Below are 20,748 nucleotides of genomic sequence, written 5' to 3' on the forward strand. Positions count from 1 at the left end.
AAAATTGTCCACCAAAGAGTCCTTCAGAATCTTATTAATAGATTGCAGAAATCACGCTGAACCCTCAAAACCTACCGCAGAAAAGTCATCCTGGAAGCACTGTTCGGGAAACGGAAAAGGTTTATAGTAGTTTCGACCAGAATGAAACCACTAGCAACATTAATTGGTAAATTGAAAGTACTACTTCCAAACAAACGCAATATCAACATAGATACCTTTGGCCACATCTGTACAGGTGAGTGGAGTCACACCACCAACACAGAGCCATACTTCAATGAAGAATCATACAAACAAGAGCAAACAAACCAAATTGCCTTACATCGGAGTGGACGAGGGTATGAAAAGATACACAATACCATAATGGAAGAAGAAACACTGCTTTCAGAAATATCCCCATCAAACTTAGATGTCACTCTCCATTCCACCAAACCAACACGCCTCACCTACAAATGGCCTAGCACATCAATGTGTAACGTTCGCCAATGCTTAGTCAAATCTTTGCAGCAATTCCTCAATCGGTATGTCAAAGGCAACGAGAAAATGAAAATAAAAATGCTACAAACTATGGACTCCTGTCCAGTGTGCAACTACACAGGCATACAAGGACATTCCTTAGCCTGTATTTCTGGACCTGCTTGCAAAGCACCTTCCACCGTATCAAAATGTGAGCTACCCACCATTCAACAGTCTGAAATCTAGTTTGCAACCTGTACTATGCAAAAAGTCCAGCTTTAGCACTGCAACATTTAAATGATATTCTCCTACACGGTACAGCCAAAGTGCTCGAAGAAATAGAGCACATCCAAAAGAAATATTGGGGAACTGACGAGCACTCACAAACTCCAGCATTTACAGACAACAGTATTGACAACATTGCAGCTATCAACTTTTGATATCACACGTACAGAAAAGAAATACAAAAGTTAAAAAGCACATCTACTGAAATGCCAGACCAAGTATGTGTGTGTTGTCGTAGAACTTTCTATAGAAAGAGCACTAAAATTATAGATAAAATGCAGAAAATAGAATGCAATGAGGAATCCCATTGGTTTCATTTAGCTCTGTACTGTATAGCTGAAAACAAATACAAACGTAGGAACACCGCCATACTGTGCACATACTGCACTGCAAAATTTGACAATAACCAAAGACCTTCATGGGCAATCAGTAATAATTTGGAAGTATTTCCACTGCCAAAAGCAAACGCTCTGCAGCAGCTTAATTTGTATGAGAGCATTATAATCCAAACAGTGTACCCATTTCAAGCAATAATCTGAACAATTGCCTCCCACCGAATTACTGAGAGGCATTTTTGGGAAAGTTATTTATTTACCAGCAGATCTCAAAGAAAATGTAGAGACTCTATGAGTGCAGAGGCCAATAGAAGAATCTTTGATTATCCTGGTAAATGGCGTACCTACAAAAGACAAAAAAATTTGGCACCAACTAGTGGATTTAAGCAAAGTTAGGGAAGCCTTGAAATACCTTAAACAAAACAATGAATACTACAAGGAAATAAACATTGAAGAAAACCTGAGAGAAACAACCGAAATAATTCAGGACTCCTCAACAACTGGCCAATTTGAACGTCTAGATCCTAGTGCAGCCTCCAATATTTTAGACCACTATAAAATTCACCCACTGCACTCCAGAGACACCATAGACGATGCACTACAAACATATCAAATGCGGCAAGTCAAAGGAGCGCCAATAAGTATATAGGAAAAAAGTGTAGAAGCAAAAGCCTTTCCTCTACTCTTCCCGACTGGACAAGGTGGAAGATATGATTAAAGATGCACACAAATAACAGCGTCATAATACTGCTGTTAATGAATGTATTCTGAAGACCCTACATTTAGACAGAACATGGAGTACATATTCCACCTCCTCTTTGAAAGTAAACTGGCAACGCTATGTTATGGAGTTGCCTACACATTGAAAACAGGTTCTGATTTTCAAAACATGTCTGCTACACAGCTGCATCAAAAGGTGCAAGAGAAGGACAAAGTTTTACAGTCAAGCATTAAAAATCTCTTGCCAAACATGTGTGGTACGAAAGAGTACTGGTTCCGACGGCACGCAGATGTACGGTGTAAGCTATGCAACCTTGGCCCACCCCCATGGTTTGTCACTTTATGTTGTGCAGAGTATGCATGGGAACACGTGCACACTTTCCTATGCATAGCAAACAAAAACAAATCAGGTGTAGACATGAAAACACCAGGAAACTTCTCTTGATCCAGTAAATGTTTCACAGTACTTCCATCATCGCTTCCTTGCCATGCTGCACTTCATTTGCAATAAAGCACCTGCTCTCCTTGGAGAAGTGGAACACTTCTTTTGGAGAAAGGAATATCATGCCGAGAAGCACCACACATCCACAAGCTTTTGTGTATAAAAAATGCTCCTAAATTTGGTGAGGAGAGTGATGAAACTGTATTGCAGTTCATTCAACAATATGTCCATTGCAAAATCCTGTCAGAAAGTAGACATAGTCACCTACATGCAAACATTTTGCAGTTCCAAAGACACACGTGTGGCAAGAATTGTTGGTGCAAATATAAAATCAGAGGCAAATACTACACCAAATGCCACTTTGGTTTCCCTAGACCATTTTCTACAACAGGGCAAGTAAACAGCTTCATGTCTTCGGTTCGACACAGAGTGAAAGGGAAATTTCCTAAGAACAAATACTGCATAAAAAAGAGAGAAGCATCAAAGTACATCAATGATTACAAGGCAATAATTGGACTCCTATGGAATGCTAATGTTGATGTTGATGTATTGCAGATAATTCCACTGCAGTTGCACGATATGTCACAGCCTACTTAACCAAAGCAGAGAAAACAGAGCTCAAAGACCTCTGGGATGACATATCATCTGACAAAACATTGGCACAAAAATTGTACAGCTTTGGCATAAAAATGCTGTCCATAGAGAATGTGGCTCCTACGAAGCGGCAGACAGTTTTACCGGCACCACCTTATATGAGAAATCTGAAAACATAGTGTGGCTAAGCCTTGGTCCTGCTGCATCCAGAAAGAGAGTACTGAAATCATACGAAGACATACAAACAATAGCCAAAACAATCCCAACAGCCAGGACATTTTGAAGAACAACTTATTGGACACATACTACTTGAACAGGAGTATTACTTTAGAAGCCTTGTGCCTGTAGCAGATACCCCCAAAACTTTGCATACAAAAATAACATTAAACCAGATGAGAAAAAAAGGTAGATACAGAGTGGAAAGTTGTGAAGGCAGCCTGGTGATACTTACCAAACGCAGCCTAATTAATCATATGAAATTGTCATTAAACATTCCTCAAAACAAAGAACTGTACTACATGGCTCTACTGCAACTTTTCAAACCATGGAGAAAAGAAGACGATTTATTAGCCACCCACGCCTCCTATGCAAGTGAAAGTACAATTACAGATGGAAACTTTACATGATACAAAACCATATTGGACAATGAATGCCAATAAGAAGAAGAACTTAAAGCACAACTAAATGTGGACACTTCTGAGAGCAGTGAACCTTATCTAACAGGCAGCCAAGAACCACATGGACAGCCGCTCATTGCAAATGAGGCAGAATTAGCCATGACAGAAGTAACCACCACCATGTTTTAGTATGAGAAGTCTGCAGAAGAGTTGGCTGTACTGAAACCTCACCTACTCAAACCTCACCTACGACAACATTTTAAAAAACATATCATTGGTTTACTATCAAAGGAGGCGCAGTCTACCCTCAATATGAGACGCATCTATGAGCTGTATGGACGTAACACATGTGCTGCTGATGTCATTGAACAATTAGCTCACAAAAATGTCACCTGTATGTCCTTAATGCCAACTCTAGCAATATGTGCACAATTCAATGCAGTAATGCTTAAAAAAGAAAAAAAAACACATAGCACGACTTAATCCCATAGAAATCTCTATCCCCAGCACAGCTGGTTTGGAGAAAATGTTAACATTATGGGCCTCATCACAAGTTGGGCGCTAACCCGGAGGTATTACTGCCAGGGCTAAGAGCCCTACCACCAAACCCCTGGCGCTATTAGCGCCGGATCATGGGTTTGGCCGAACGGTTGGTTCCCATTCCCCATTGGGCCCATTTGGGAATTCCCCATCCCCCATTGGGCCCAATGGGGAATTTACATGCTATTACCGCTGGCGGTATTAGCGCGGGCGGTAATAGCACCAAAAATCAGCAAATCCGCCAAGCCCATGATCTGGCAGACCCTTAAATGCGGCGTTAATAGTGCTACCGCAGCATTTAAGTGTTACCGCCAGACTTGTGATGAGGCCCTATGTGTGAACTGTAGAGTAATGCTAAAGCATAACCTTGAAGTAGAGCAAGGTTTAGTTAAAGGAGCATTTGGTACAGTTGTTGGCTTCCAGACATACCCACGGGACAACAGCATTCAGTTTGTGAACATCCAGTTTGGCAAACTTTTAGCAGTTAAAAAGATAGGACGCACAACGGCTCACTTCCTTCTTTTCAAAGACATGTATATACGCAGAGAACAGTTTTCTCTGTTGCTAGCTTATGCACTAACTATTCATAAATCGCAAGGTATAACCTTAGATCAAGCATTGATTGAAATTGGCAGCACAGTCTTTAAAGAAGGCATGTGTTACGTAGCACTGTCACGGCTATTTACACTGGAAGGACTGTATCTAGTGAATATTGGTGCAACTGCAGTCAGCGCAGACATTCCTTGGATCATAGAGTACAATGTACTACATGCACTGTACACACCCCATCTGAAAATGTACCCTGTTCCTCACAAACCCAAAGGTTTGAAAAGAAGGTTCATTCAATCAGAAGTTGTAAATGATTTGGCAACAGTGCCACCAAAGAAATTGAAATCAACTCATACTACATTAACTACCAAAAGAACAGACGAAAAGAGTAAAAAAGACAAGACAAACACAACTCCACACACAAAAAAGGGCCTCTTCAAGGAAACCACGTACCCTTCCATCAAAGGACTCAGACAGAGAAGTTCCACTAAAATGTTCCAATACAACTGGTGTTAATTGCTATGCAAATGTAACAATGAATGTTCCATTCCAAATACCAATGAAAACATTTATTTAAATGGTGCAGACCAGTTGCGTTTGCAAATGCTCGTCCTTCACAGAAATGCAGTAAGTAATCCTGTCAACATTTACAGTGTCTCAGGAATAAGGCAAGAATTGGACTACTGTGCTGGAATGGTGAAATTCACTTAAAACTAACAAGAAGATCTACAGGAATTTATAATGTACTTAGTACACATGCTGGAAAGGAAAAACATACTCATAAATGAGATCTTTCACATTTCCTACATGTGGAAACATACATGTAGTCTCTGCAACCATGTCATTCAGGAACAAGTCCCTAACAAATGCTTCGTGTATGTAGCAATACTTAACTTTGACTCCATTCCATTTCAATAACTGGTGCAACATGCAAACCATAGCCTATTGTGTATGCCTGCAATTCTGATAATCGTTCAATGCTACATATACACTTGTATAGTCATTATGTAATATTAATGCTCTTAAGATACAATGCCGATGGAACCAAAAATAACTGCATACTTACTGCCTTCACACACAGGGCCTCATTACGACCCAGGCGGTAACCATGGCACTAGTAGCACCATGGTTGCCGCCGGTATTTTACCAATTCTGCCATGGTGAATGGCAGAATTACCGCCGCATTACAAGGTTAGCGGGGCGGTAATTCCCCATTCACCATTGGCCCTTCCCCATTCCCATTTTTGCCCCCATAGGGCTCAATGGAAATGGGAAGGCGGTAGTTACGGTACCGCAAATTGCGGTACCGTAATTACCTCCAAGGTCCCTTTGCGGTCCAATCCTTAACGGCTGGTAAAACCAGCCGTTAAGGTGGGAACCCGCAAATGGACCTCGTAATTAGGCGGTAAGGGGTTAACGGCGCCGTAAAAGGTCATGGCTTACCGCCTGGGTTGTAATGAGGCCCATGTACAGGTATCACTTGGGATGAAAACCTTCACAACAGTAGCCATAATCTACCACACAGGCAACACAACCAGTGGAGGCCACTATACTGCATACATTAGAAAGCAATGGTCATGGTGGGAATGCAATGATACTTCCATCATTCCAAAGCAGAGATTACCTGCAAATCTTGCAAATGCCTACTTAATATTCTTGAAGCCAAAATGTAGTCATTGATGTACAAACCTACTATACCTTACTCCCCAGCACCAACCAGTAACTTCGTAATTGTACACAAAAAAAAATTTCCTTCCACACTGTCAACCTAAAGCAACTTAGCATACAACAAGCATTGAAGAAATGTATTAAACTGTGTGTTGGACACTTTTATCCCCTTTGAACCCAATGAGTACACGCACACAAACAAACGTGTACACAAATCACAGTAGCAGTATTTTCCACCGGATACGTAAAAGGGAAAGTAGTAAGTATGAGGGTTCAAAACTATCCGCAGTAACCTCTGAAACCACCAAGTACGCACATGAGTCACCAGCTCTCTAATACTCATATAACTGCAAGACATATGGAACTATCACTACATAAACCCATAATGACAGACTACCACTTCTGAATTTACACAGATGTGAAAGTAGCAACAGGAATGCACAAGCTTGTACATGTACACTTTAGGAATGGGACACTGTAAATAGTTAGAATACACCATCTGGTATCTAACTGCAACCAGAATACTACAATGTTATTTGCAGCATTGAAACAACCCAACTCAACCTTTAACAATGACTGTGCTACAAACATATCCTCAAACACTTCCAAAGTATGAGCAGTTACAGTACGACAACAGGTACATAACTACCGTCACAATTCTGCAGTAGCACAGTACAATGCCACTATACTTGCAAACCACCAACAGCAACCAAACGCATAAAGAAACAGTGCTACAAAAATCGTACACCATTACATTTCCTCCTACTTCAAGAGTACACCTTAAAAAGTGCTGTAACCACTCCAAACGTTACTGTAATTCATTGTGCCAACAACTAAATAAGAGACGAGGGGTATTTAACGACCTGAGGATTGGTCCCCCATAGAACACTAAGGACACTCGAAAAATATAGAACCCTCTTCTCACTGTGTTTTCTCTTCTTACTTTGGATCACATGTTCTCAGTTCATCAACAACATATATGAACAGAAACAAGTTTACCATGTTATAATACATTCAATTCTATTCAAATACATTTTAATACAATAGATAAAAACACATAATATTTCATCAAAAATAACACAATCACAATTAGAATCTAAAATATCATACAAAATGTCATAAACACCAATTATCAATATTTTTGCAAACAAATCAAATACTCAATGGTTATCTATGACCCATAAAGTGCAAAACTTGTAAAGTGCGTTGCTTAGTGAATAAAGAACCACTATCAATGATGGGAATTTTAGTCTCTTAATAATAGAAAAACATTGTCAAATCCTTTTTACACAAAAAGGTTCTTCTTGAAATAAATTCTGAATTACGAACACTGTGCCTTAGTACAGTGCTACTTCTAATTCAGTGTGCAGCATAGCAGCAAAGACGTTTCAAAGGTTTTTTTTAAAATCCAGCATGGATTTTTCTTCCCCACAGACCCAATGATTATGCAAAGAAACACAGGAACTGCGCTCATTGCACACTACACTGGTTCAAAGCATAGTACTTATGAAGTACTAGTTATGAGGGTCCACAAAGAAAATAAATATATGCAATGTAGTGTACTGCAAAGTAATGAAATACCTGCTCTAACATGTTCTGTTCTCTTTTCCCACTTTTCCCACAGATAATGTAACAACGATTACTACAACATTTCACATTCCATACACAAAAGACAGCACAGGCCCTCCCCAATCCAAACAGTAAGTATGCAATTATTGGTATCATACTTCTCTACAATGTCCACAGTGCAATGTGTGCACTCATTTGTGCAATGCACATAGCAATGACACAATTTGCAATGCACACCTATATTACACTACGCAGCTTGTGCCTACCCCCTACACGCTTCACTACACCCAGTACAGTGTAGGGTGTCCAGTCATGCACTCAATATTGTAGACCCTGCCCACAACTGCCACTGCACTGTAAAACTATGCATACAAACATCTATCCACATACCAGAAACCCCACACATAACACAGACACCTATGCCTTAGCCACTGCAGTTGACATTGCCTGCCATTTCTTCCACACAATAGATAACCTGTTTCCGACGTACACTGTTCACCAAAGCCTATAATAAGTGGACACACTAAATGCACTACACTACAGTAACCTACCTGATAATCTGCACCATCACAACAAAGCAAATTGATCAATGCATCCATATATCTTAAGCAACTGTCCTAACTGCTGCCACATATGGCTCATCACATTCCACTGGCACAGTTTACTCCATTAGGTCATCTTCATTGTTATGTACACCATTTCAAAAGAAGGTATCCAACACATATTTCACTGCAGCACATGGTATGTAGCTCGGCAGCCATATTTCACACACTGCATTGCTCCTTACATTTTTAAACTTCTGTTTCCCTTTCATTTCATAATAGAAACACCATTTGAACACCTTAACCCCCTTACAATGTTTGAAGGACGTACACAGTAATTTCTTTTCTTTGATCAGCAACAGCCCCAAACATGTTGATGCTGCAAGACACCAAACTGCATAGGATGGCCCAGCCACCCATGTATGCTGAGGCAGAGAATACACAGTCTACCATTGTCCACCGTTGCCTCGTAACACACAGCACATATAAATGTTCCTTAGGGACTGTAAAAGTAAATTGTATGTACTACCTTCACCGTGATGATACTACCAACATTCTGAAATGCATGCTACAATCGAAACACGTTGCTGGCTGAATCCTTTTTTTTCAAGCATCATCTCTGGAAAGTGAAACCTAACATACCTCTACTTCAACAGGACACATACTCATTGTAAAACAGCCTTGAGTGGGAAGCATAATTAGCTCCAAGGTCAGACATTGTGTGGAGTTGTAGAAAAAAGGATTCATAATTTACAGTGCGGTTGCTCTGCCCATGTGCCCCAAAGGTAGTCTGCAACGATTCCATTTGCTGTACACTACAATTTGTCACCCTCCCAATACAAGCTTGGAAGTTGACAAAATTATGTAAGTACAACTTTACATCACATGTGTATTACAATTAAAATGTATTAAACTGCAGTTTTGTATGCATAATTATATATTTACTTTACTGCACACTTTCTCTGTGTGCATTGTACGGAGGTTTGTGATGACTGTAATCACGTGCCGTTACAGTGCCATGTCTCCACCATTCCCCATAAATTGCAACTGTGATTGTACTTGCCATTCTTCCCGAGCCCCAAACACAGACGTAAAGGACAAGACGAAAAGGGATCGCAATTCGTGCACTGAAACAGCACACCATATGCTCACTTGTGCAGTGCTACATTCCCTGTTTTGCCCTTACTATGCCCTTTCAAACAATTCTATGCACCCTCATTGTATTGAAAGTAATAATGGCCACAGGTGCACGCAGCAGTCAACCGGCACACAAACATTGTCAGCTCACATTTCAATGTTGCTTTTTTAAGCAAACCAACTCCTACATTCTCCTGCACTCCGAGGGGACCCCCATGAGGGTTCTTCTTTTCCTTGGACACACACAGAGACATTGTGCCATTGGTCTAACAACACTTGCTAGCACTGTAATTTTTTGTAAAATGGAAACACATGAAAGGAGCGTCTGATGCCAACGTTTCAAAGACATTTTGCTTGTGTGGAGCCGTACAATGACAGCATCACCTACAAAACAGAGAGCATTTCAGTGGGTTAACATATGACACTATTCAATAGCACACAGTACATGGTCCATGAGGCAACCACCTATTACGACATCCTTCCTGCAAACTCTTCCTGTACGCTGCCATTAATAATGGCTACTTACATCTATTCATATTCCTCTTTCTTCTCATACACCTTGCACCTTACTGCATGTGCCCCTTCTTCCACATTCCAAGGGCTAGTCCTTGGACACACCCTCTAGAAGGCAATAGAGCCATGCATGGGAACATCTGGCCACATACGTACCATAGACACCGGCACCCCTACCCACCGCCACAACACATTGGGAACCCATAACTTCCTACGGCCTCCGCCCATGCACCCAAGAGGCTGGTCTTTGGACACAGTCACTAGAAGACAACACAGCCATGATTGGGAACATGTGGCCACGTAGCTTTCCTGACGACAGGTACGTATGGGTATAGTAATGGACCCAAACAAGGCAACATTCTCAAACCTACTTCCAACAAGTGGCCAGACTGTTAGCTCCAAGGGCCATAGCCATGCACACAAGGCAGTAGGAGCTTTGCAGGCACAACACAACATAGCAAACCGACTGTAAATATCTGCATATTGTCTCCAATGCACTCCCCATCCCCAATGGAGTCTGCCTGCACTCACCAAAGAATGATAGTCGCCTGTGCAGCTACCCGCCAATTAACTAAATGTGAGTAGCTGCGTAAATGGTCCATATCACAAAACTGTGATGGTAAAAAATCCTTCCATGTGGCAATGTCTTACTGCCCTCCCTGAAGCAAGGCTATGGCCAAGCCCTAGCCTCTTGGGTACATGCAGAGGCCAATGGCCTCCGCCTATGCACCCAAAAATGTAGCCCTTGGCCACAACCACTACAATGGAGGCATGCATGGGAACATTTGGCCATGTACCATACTTGCCAAACCTACCCCTGCCACTGACACCCCTAGCCAACAGCATAACACTTTGTCAATTTCTACACATCCTCTGCAATGCAGTCCCCATTCCCAATGGAGCGTCCAGGCAGTCGCATAGAAGGTTGTTGCCTGAGGAGCTACCCGCAAATTACTGCATTGCTCGCGTACACCCCTCGCATGCCACCGTCTTCTTTGACCTAAACTAATAAATAATTTTTTCCGCTTTTCACTTCCCCGACCTTTTCATGCCCTCTTTCACCCATCCGATCCTGTAAACCATGTTTTACAACCCCTTCTGGCACTGCAAAATTGCTGCAGTGCTCGTGTACACCACTCACACACCACCGTCTTCTTCGACCTAAACAAACATATCATATTTTCCTCTTTTCACTCCCCCAAACTTTTCATCCCTTCTTTCACCCACCCAATCCAGCAAACCATGTTTTGCAATCCCTTACAGTGCTGCACTATCCTCCGATACACCATGGTGGTGTTTCCCAAAAACATCGACGCACAGCACGCTTCCCTCCAGCCCCCACCAATGTTTGCCGACATAGCGTACTGGAATCCAATGAGACTCCGGTCCGCGGAGCGGACAAGGAAATGGGTCAGCAGAGCAGACCCAGATATCACTCAATTTTTCAGATTTACATTTCAGTTCATTGCAACAAAAGTACTGGTCGGATTTCAACCAAATAGGCTTTCTGAACCAAGCCCACTCTCCTGCCGCAAATTTGGTGAAATTCCGTCCAGCCGTTCAGCTTGTAGCCATGTGCAAAGTTTTTCCCCATTCAGACTATGGAAAACAAAAAAAATGTGGGACCCCCTATAACTTTGCCCCCCCTGCAGGAAACCTCACCAAACTTGCCACAGAAAATTTGCAAAGTATGGTGATGATTCCTCCAGGGGGAGCGAAGTTATAAGCCGCCAAAAAAGTGTTCTTCCTATGGGTTTAGCAACTTAACCATAACTACAGCGGGCCATGTAATTCATAGGGGTGTTTTAAAATATTACTTTAAAGAAATATATGCATACCTGTACTATGTTTCGTTAAATGTAGATATTGCTGAATTTGCAAATAGAAATCTTGGAGAGTTTCACTGTAGTTTCTGATGCCGGTGGCTGTGGCTAACCAGAGACATGTACTCTGAGAGTTCAAGAGTACATCTGAAGTGTTGTACTGAGATGACAGGGTTACATGTAGAGTTTTTGATTGGTGGATGGATGTGTGACTGTTTGAAAGCGCCCAATGAGGGAGTGTTACAAACATAAAAGTAAAAAGGGTATAAGGGCTGCCCTGTGCTACGGTGTCCATGGACCTGCATGTGCCATCCGGGTTTTTAAAGGATGCCTGGCATGGAAAGTGGACTGTGGAAACCGCAGACTGTCACAGAGGTCTGCGGAAATCGGGGGATTAGCTAATCAGGTTTCATGGTTGTGGTGTACAGGAAGACAGGGTAGCAAGTGTTCTCTTTGCTATCTGCAGTGAAGATGGCTATGGCTATGAAGAAGCAGAGTGTCTTGATGGTGGGAGATTCTTGGATCTTGGATCTTGGATCCATTGGGTAAAGGTGTACTGTGAGCAATGTGGATTATCTGTGACTCTTGGATTAGAAGAATTTGAAGTTTCTTAGTATGGAGCTGGGGGTTTAAAATGGGCAGAATTGCTATCGTTTTGCAAGAGTATAGTTATTTTGAAGCATCCAGACATCATTGTAGTTCACTGTGGAGGCAACCGTTTGGGCTATGTCACTGGAATATTTCTACATGTGTATATATTGTATACATTTATACATTGTATACAATTGCTTTGTACCCCTTTGTATTACTGCAATCAGTCTACCTGTACTTGACATAGAACTATAAGCGTTTTATCCTACTATCATGCCATCATAAAAAATGTACGTGGTAAAGTTCTTTCCACTTTCTGTAACATTATTTATAGCTCTAGTCTGCACATATAAGACCTGCCGAGAGTCTTGTCTGTCGTGCCACTATCCAGACCATACCATAACAATGTCCCAGTCTACGCAGACAGCCTCCCAATTACTAGCCAACATTAACATAGGGTCAAGATCACAGCAGCCTCCCACCTATATCACAAAACCCTGTAACACAGTTGACAGAAATAAAAAACGGCGCTATAGATTAATTAAGTTATTTGAACCTTTAGCCAGAACTATCCCCAATACTAATGACAGGAAGATTACTTTGCCTAACAAAATAGATAACACCAGAACCAAAAAACTGCTCAGTCCCTACTCCCCATAAAGTATCTGCAACAAGGACATATCCTACCCCCAAGAACGAGATCATCTCACTAGAAGCTCCAGCCATCCTATTACCAGCTAACCCTTACCTTAAGGGAGCATTAATCAATGCCAGATCGATGGTAGCTCATGCTACGGAGATAGCTGACCTTATTCGAAATGATAACATTGACTTCCTGGCTATCACAGAATCCTGGTTGCATAATGCAGCAGGCCCTGCCTTATGCTAGCCATACCAAATGATTATACCACTCTAAGATTGGGTAGAAGTGAAGCGCGTGGAGGTGGCTTAGCAGCTATTACTAAATCTGACCTCTCTATTAGACTAGCTCCATCCCATGACATTACTTTTTGTGAAAGCCTTACAGTTAAATTGCTCATTAACAACTCCCAGACTCTCACCATCCATCTGATTTACCGTGCTCCAGGACCTTTGAGAACCTTTGAGGAAGACCTTTCCAATATTTTGTTGAACAATTTAAAAAACTCATCCCAAGTTATCTTACTGTGTGTCTTTAACTTAGGCTTTAATTACCCTAAAGACCTGCACGCAACCAGTACTGCCAACATTCTGACTGAACTTGGTTTCACCCAAAGAGTACTTCACTCTACACATAATAAAGGCAGGATACTTGATTGTGTGGCAGACTATAATTGCAACGCCTCCATCTTGTCTATCGCCCCTCAAATTTGCACCGACCACTCCTTGGTGGTATTTTCTCTAGCAACTAAAAGACCAACACCTACTCCTACTCAAATGGCCCCAACTATCCTAACGAGAAATAAAAAGAACATCACTCCAGACAACCTACTCCCGCTCATTCTCCCTAAACTTAAACTCCTTCCCAGATACATCGACCCCAGAATTCTTGGTGAACGCGTACAATAAAATTATGTCTATTTCCCTGGACTTAACCGCACCCCTGAAATTGAGGCAAGGTAAGCATAAAGCTCACCTTAACTCGTGGTACACACCACACCTAAAAACTTTACGCACAAAAAGAAGACAATACGAGGTATTGTGGAGACTACTACCTTCTGATGAAAATAAAACTAATCTAAGCAACATAACTGCTCTTTACAAAAATGAAATAATACAGGCCAAACAAGATACTTACAATACCAGAATTTCCCAAGCTAACTCTAGCTCAAGTGAACTTTTCACCATTTTGAAGGAATTAGAAACCCCCACCACAGTCCCTGACAAATGTGTAAAAGACAAACCTTGGTGTACAAACATACAGAAAACATTGGCAAACCAAGTCTCGACCCTGCAAGTTAAAATCGCCAAGAAAAAAGCATTGCTTACTACCATCCTTTCAGATAATAATTCCTCATCCACTTCAACCTCCAAAAAATGTCCAGGCCATATGCGATTCAAGTTCTCCAAAGTCTCTATTAGCGAGACTGAAAAAAACTATTCTATCGCTCAAACCTTCGAACTGTAAGGGAGATGTATGCCCTGCTCAATTCATAAAGGATACAGCTAGAGACATGGCCCCTTTTATCATCAAGCTTATCAACGCATCATTCTCCACAGGTACCATACCAAGCAACCTTAAAGAATTTTGGGTATTACCTTTACTTAAAAAACAGACAATTGACCCCACTATATCCACCAACTACCACCCAATCACTACAGTGCCATTTCTTTTAAAAATCATAAATAAAATGGTGTATTCCCAAATACAAAAATATCTGGAGTCACAGCACCTACTAGGAGCTCGTCAGTCTGGCTTTCACCCTCAGCACAGAACTGAAACAGTCTTAATTGACCTAAAGGCCCAAATTGACGAGCTCAGGTACTTGTGAAAGTCAGCCCTGCTCCTCCTACTGGACCTATCGGCTGCATTCAACTTTGTGGACCACAAGGTCCTCTGCAGTCACCTGGTCTCAGCTGCCCATTTCTCTGACAAAGCTGTGGTATGGATCCAATCTTTGATCAATAACAGGACCATGAGAGTCTTCTCCCCTACAGCAGCTGCCGACCCAATCCCTATTAATTGTGGAGTGCCCCAGGGCTCATGTGTCTCGCCCACGCTATACAACATCTTCACAAAGCCCCTTTTCGATGATCTGGACCATCTTGGTATTACCTACACTAACTATGCAGATGATGCCCAGATTCTCCTACCACTTACCGGGGATAATGAAAAAGGATTTGGCCTTGGTGAACAGTGTGTATCTCATCATCCAGGCATGGATGGCCACTCATGGACTATGCCTGAATGATAACAAGACAGAAATGATCATCTTGAGCACTGCCTCCACCCTGAAAAAAACTGGGACCCAGCTACTCCTCGTTCAGTATAGACAACAACCTTGTCATCACCGCTAACGAGGTGAAAAACCTGGGGGTCTATTTAGACTCAACCCTCTCTTTCAACAAGCACATCAATATGATGGCCTCTACTACCGCATATTCTTGCAAATTAATCAGAGCAGGTAAACCCTTCCTATCAAACAACAGTTGCATTACCTTGGCAAGAGCATTTGTTCTGTCGAGACTGGATTACTGTAATGCCCGTTACATCGGCGCCAACAAAGCTACTATCAAAAGAATCCAGCTTCTACAGAATAACGCCTTGAGAGCGGCTCTGGGAATCTCTAGAAGAGAGCACATACCTGAAACTAGAAAATTAAACAACTGGCTCTCCACTTATGAAAAAAGCGAACTAAAAGTGGCTTCACTTACATTCAAATGCCTAAATAATGCTGCACCATGTTATCTCGCGGAGAGATTCGCTAAAACGATCCCCCTAGGTCCGCTAGTACTGATAACCTTTCAGTCCAAATATTAAAATTGTCTAGAGTGGGGGGGGGCGTTGCTTCCAGGTCAAAGCTGCTGTACTTTGGAACTCACTACCCCCACTCTTGAGAGAGGATCAAACATACTCTAAATTAGACCAGAATATGATAACTTGGCTCAAGAAGGCTTACCCTTATGCCCTCCCTTGAGAGACAAACATTAACCATTCTGTGTATATAAATATGATCTCTTTGATATGTAACCACCATGTAATCTTAATTTGTATGATACCATGACACTTTAGCCATTATGTAATCTCAATTGTACTATTATCTGACACAGTAATATGGCCATGTAACCAATATGTAAATGTGATGATATGATTTTATGGTGTAACTAAGCTGTAGGTTTCCTTCTGCAATGCGCCCTGATACCTTCGGGTCTGGTGCCCAGTACAAGTAATAAATTAAACTACACTACAGTTTGCCATAAAGGATACGTTTACAAAGTTAATGGAACTGTTTCCACGTTCGAAGATTCTTTGTTCCCGGATAGCTCAGAGGCAAATGTTAAATGTTCTAATTTGTTTTGTCCACAAATGAAAGAAAACAGGCGGATTGTAAACAAAGCTGTATGTGCTTTTTAACAGGATGTTGGAATGACATCTTGGCGTGAATATTTTTCAAAGAGATGTAGTCCATTTGGCTGATGTCGGCAATCAGATTTTTCTTTTGAATGCTCAAAATGCATTGAAACAGATTCTGTGAACACGTAATATGTAGTGAAGTATTTTTAGTTGCTGAAGGAAATAAAAAGCAAAAACAGAAAAAAGTTAGAAGCAGTTTTTGTGAAAGTTAGAAAAAATCATTAAGTACAGTATATAAAACCCCCACCAAATTACAAAAAGGTTATTTTAAGAACTGTCATTATTTAACCATGAACAAGTTAATTGATTTTAACTCCTGCCTTAATTGATTTTAACTCCCCCTGCCTTGAATTGCCCAGGGGTCTGCAGACTACAATGTTGTCCACGGACTATGTAGGCTACAAAAGGTGCTTAGGAAGATATGGTCCTTATTGTATGCTAGAGAAAAGTATTTGGGACAGAAACTTCTTTATCTCTAGTATAACATTGTCAGTTTTTTTCCATTAGAATAGTACAAAATGCAAATGAGATGTTGGAGAATCTTATTGAGTCTAACTACTGAAAATGGAAAGCAGATGGAGTCTATAAGATACTTCTTTTATTGTTATTTTTTTAACTGTGAATGGTGGCTCCAAAAGGAACCTTTTTTTTCTTTTTTGATTTTGTATTTTTTTGTATTTTTTTCTTTTTTCCAGGAGAGGCAAGCAGGTAAGGTGGGGGAGGGTAGGGAGGGAAGTGGCACAAACCACTGATATGGAGGGGCAGGTGGACAGGGGAAGATGTTGCCTTAAATCTAAGGTAAGGGGCAGTGTTTCTCAGGTTCCTTGACCGCAGCCTCAAAAGCACTTGGAAACTGCCCCCCCCCCTCCAGAATGTTGTGTCACAGTACATACAGAGTTCTGTTGTCCTGGAAAGATATAGATCAACAGCCTCTTGTATGGCCTCATAGGCAGCCAGTTGGATCCTCTGGCCCACAGGAGTAGCCCGTGCAGTGACAGGAGTGATTGAGGAAGATGGGGTAGAGGAATACAGCCTACTACTCCCTGAGAAAGGAACAGCCTTCTCAGAGCAACCAGGTGTTTTGAGCGGGTGTGGCGGCACATGGAGGTGGTACCAAAAGAGTACTGTATGTGTTGTCCATGACTGAATATGACCCCACACTCAATAAATTCAACACTGGCAGCCTAAGCCTTTGGTTCCCCTTCTATGGTCTTAAAGAACCACCACACCCATGATTCTCTCTGGGTGCTGAAGGTAGGCACTTCCTCTACCGCATCTTCTTGCTCCTCTTGATCCTCTTCTGCATCATCATGCTTGCCCCCCTGTCTGGACCCTCCAGCTGGTGGTGGTGATGACCCCTGGGGAGGAAGGATGGCCACAACTGATTCCGCTTTTTAAGTTAAATAGCATGTGTGCCAATAGTCTGCAAGAAAGTCTTACAAGCAGGTGCTCTTTCCTGAACTGCCAGATTGAGAATGACTGAAAGCAATATGTGGGTCCCTTCAGCAGACTACAATACTGTCTGCAGACTACCAAGTCGACAATAGGCCATGGAAAGTTGTAAAAAGTTGAGGGGTCAACTGAAAATGGTTCTAGGAGCTCTGGAAGGGTAACCTTTCAACTTGAAACTTACTAGATCGGCCGAAAATGCAGTTTGAAAATGTCAGTGGAGCACGTACACCATTCACAGACACCTCATCACGCTGCACAGGATTGGCTACATGATGATGTCGGGAATGTCCGCACCACTGCCGTGTGACATTCGTTGTGCAAGCGGACCCAAAGATTTGTATAGTCTGCGGAGTATCAATTGGGGTAAAAAAAAAAGAAATATATGACAGAATAATATACAAGATATTTATGTTATATAAAATAAATATATTTCCGAAAGGGATGGGGTATCAGAAAGGTAAACATACAAGGGAGAATTTGGAATTTCTATAAAGTCATCATCAGGGAGGACGAGAAGTTTCATCAAACCATCTTTGATTTATGTTTTATGAATTTGATTGAGTTGATTGCATGGACCAAGCGGGACAGGTACAAGTAGCACAGTGATATTCAACATTTCTAATAACATATTTAACATAATTTAGAAGTTGCTTAAAGTAATTGCTAAATTCATTCAATTTTGAAGACAAGGTCATAATTTGATTCTGTACAGTTGGGGATTGGGATTGTCTTTCTGATTGTTGGGATTCTCCATAATTAATCTGTGGTGTAGTTTATTCAGGTAAACTATGTACTATAAGAAAAGAAGACATTATTATTTCATAAAGCTCTGTATGAATTACATTTTTTTGTTTAAATTGAAAGATGTATTGTTTACCACTAGAGATTTCATCATCACGCATTTGTTCTTTTGGAGAGTTTTCTTCTAGCCAATCAAGTCTGCTTGCCATTTCTGTCAAAATAGAAAATTGTGATATTCGCTTATGTGAAATGTTTATATAATGAATGGTAATAATAGAGAAATGAATACAGTGTACTTACTATTTGGTAAGAGGTTCTTTTCTAATGAGCTCCTGGTGTATCCCAGTGTGTCTGAAGAGTTGTACTAAACTGATACAATGAAGTGTACAATTATGTTTTGGGCTTGGTACATTCCATAATATTGTGAGTGAAAACATATTTTTTAAATTTTGAAATGTTCAATTGTACAAAAAGTTATATTTGGGTGTAATAAATATAATTAATGTTGTTTTATGTATATGTTTTTGTTGTTTGAAGGGTACAACCTGTTCTGTTGTCCCCTGTGCTTTTTGGTTTTGTTGATGCAACTTGCTGTTTTGCAGACTTTAGAACAGCTACATTGGAGGTGAGTGTGATTTTTAGGTGTAATCATTAAAAATAGGTATAAGGAACTTGTAGGAAATTAGGGTGCATGGGTAAAAACCTATGAAATTTTGTTATAAAACTTTGTTAAAGGAATGTTATGGGTACAAGCAAAATTGAAAAACCCCAGAAATTCACCAGTTATGGTAAGCTAAGCAACCATAAAACGCACCACCACTGTGCACTGCTAAGAATAACACCCAAGACATCTGTTCTACTGTCTAACAATACACAATTATTTTGCTCATGTCAATAGCCTAGTTATTATATGTACACATATTGTATATATATGGTTGTATTTCCTGATGTTTCCACTGAAATGTTCACACTATCACGTTGTGCCAGTATCCACAGTAATAATCCTGAGTATTCATTTTTCAACTTGTGTTGTGCAACCCCTCATTATATGGATGCATAGAAAGTTTCATCTGCAGTGTTAGTTTATATTTAGACAATTTTATAAAGCTTTTGAATGTAAATACGATACACATATTTTCTAGTAATATGCAGACATGGCGTTACTCTGCTTGTACGGCTGAAGTCTTCTATGAAGATGGATTTTCAGAATTAGCCCTGTGGACAGATTCTGAGAGGACACACTATTCTGATGAACAGAGACAAACAGTAAGGGCAAGCCAAATTCTATCTGAGTAGTGTGGATGAGCAGCAAGGCTTAGACATAGGAGAGTGTGAGAGTGGTGAAGGGTTCAGTTATGCACGCACATATGACTCTTAATAATACCAGTTATGAGAATGTATACAAATACCGTTATTTATTTAGAAAACTTAGATCACACACTTATTAATTAAATCACAGGTAATTAACACAATAAACATTCACTATTATTATATATACATTCACCTTTGTGTACTCTGCTACGAGCACTAACATTTCACTTCTATATACAGTTAGAGAAAGACATCAGGATATTGTAAATGCAGCAAAGCAAGTGAATAAGGAATTAAAACTAGGTAAGTAATCTGTTTAGAAAATAATAGGTTTAGAATAAAGGAGTAAGCAAACACCATAAAAAACTGTATAAACTTTATAAATAAGGTATTAACCTTGGAAAGTCCTTCCCTAGATAGAAAAGCTCAAGCCTAGTGCCCTTAGAGTCATAGGTCCCAATAAAAGTATTTTTAGAAAGCTAGGAGTCTCTTTTAGGAAGTTGCAAAATCATTGGCTTGTACCAGCAAGTGGTTGTAATGACATCAAGAGTAAAGTCTTTAACCAACTCTCTCTCAATCTAGCCACCTTAGGGGAGACACAAGAGAGGACACCAGGACAGAGCATCACTGTTTAAGGCTAGGAAAGGAAAAGAAAAGGCTAGTACTTTATGCCCTATGGAGACAGAGGGGGCACACAGGTATGTTTACTCACCCCCTGTACTCCAATTCAATCAGGGACTGCCATATGAGTTCTATAAATCACTGGCCCTTCTATATGTGTGCCTTAGTTCTGTTGTATGAAGCCCAGCGGT

The 20,748-nt window shown here is 40.8% G+C and overlaps 1 protein-coding gene across 2 annotated transcripts in view; it reads left to right on the top strand.

Moving 5' to 3' along the window:
* Nucleotides 1-20,748, top strand: part of LOC138516426 (cytochrome P450 4V2-like) — a 1,267,862-nt gene that overhangs the window by 654,422 nt on the left and 592,692 nt on the right. The window lies entirely within an intron of this gene.

The sequence above is a fragment of the Ambystoma mexicanum genome, chromosome 6q (assembly GCF_040938575.1).
Source record: "Ambystoma mexicanum isolate Mex_15411 chromosome 6q, UKY_AmexF1_1, whole genome shotgun sequence".
In the NCBI taxonomy this organism is placed as follows: domain Eukaryota; kingdom Metazoa; phylum Chordata; class Amphibia; order Caudata; family Ambystomatidae; genus Ambystoma; species Ambystoma mexicanum.